This window comes from Penaeus monodon, chromosome 24, assembly GCF_015228065.2.
Source record: "Penaeus monodon isolate SGIC_2016 chromosome 24, NSTDA_Pmon_1, whole genome shotgun sequence".
Lineage (NCBI taxonomy): Eukaryota > Metazoa > Arthropoda > Malacostraca > Decapoda > Penaeidae > Penaeus > Penaeus monodon.
Genome location: NC_051409.1, coordinates 31763374 through 31764510, shown reverse-complemented (window position 1 = coordinate 31764510; position 1137 = coordinate 31763374).

Sequence of the window (1137 nt, the reverse complement as noted above, 5' to 3'; positions counted from 1 at the left end):
TATTTCGATATCAAAATCCACACCAAATTATGAAACGACTTTACGACTTATATTAATCCAAGAAGTGAGTTAGACAGAATCAAATAGAGTTATCTCACTCGCGTCCTCGGAGGTTAATCGAGAGAGGCCGTTCGATTAATTCAGTCTCAGGAATCTCAGGTCGCTTCAGCATTTGGGATTTCTGTCATGTTGCTGTTATCATTCTCTCTTCTTCGTCTGGTATTCCGTTATTATTTTCGTTTTTTTTCTCTCTCTCTCTGTTTTGTTTTGATTTTGATTTTCTCTTCGTTAACTGTTTTTTCGTCAATTCTTATTATTGTGTGGTTTTATTTTTATTCCATGTCTTTTTCTTTGTTGTATTTCGTATTTTTCTCATCGAATTTCTTCTTTTTCTTTTTCTATACTTTTCTGGTTTTAATATTCATTTACATATTATCGCAATATGCCTATTTCTTCTTATTGTTATCATCTTTTTCTCAATATTTTATAACTGCATTATGTTATTTCTTATTACTATTGTATTGTCCTTTTTATTGTATTCTGTTTCCTTATTAATATATTTTGTCTCTTTCTTATCCTTCTTTCGTAAAGTCTCGTATTTCTATCTATCTTTTTGTCTTTCCTTCTTATTCTGTTATTTATTTTTTCTTCCATGTCTTCTTTTGTTTACATTTATTACTTTTTTATTTATAATATGCCTTTTTGACTCTTTTGTCTCATTTTCATTATTCTGTCAATATTTTCGTATTCTTCTATGTCCTTTTTTATCATTCGTTGTCGTTTGTCCTCATATTTTCGTTTTCGTTTTTTTCCATGTCTATTAGCGATTATCTTATGTATGTATTTTATCTTTCCGTTTTATTTATTGTTTACATACGATTTATTTATCTTATTTTCCTTTCTTTTGCACTATCCTTTATCCTATGTATCATTCTTATTTTACTATCGTATTTTCGCCCTGTCTTTTCTTATTTTCATATGTCTTATTCTTATTCTGCTTCATTTTTCTTTTTTTCTTTTCTTTCTCTTATTCTCTCTTCCACTTCTTACGATCCCATCCTTTTTATCATTCCGTCTGTTTCCAACAATATATTTTTTTTCCTTCCTGTCTTTCTCAGTTGTTATTTTCATATATTT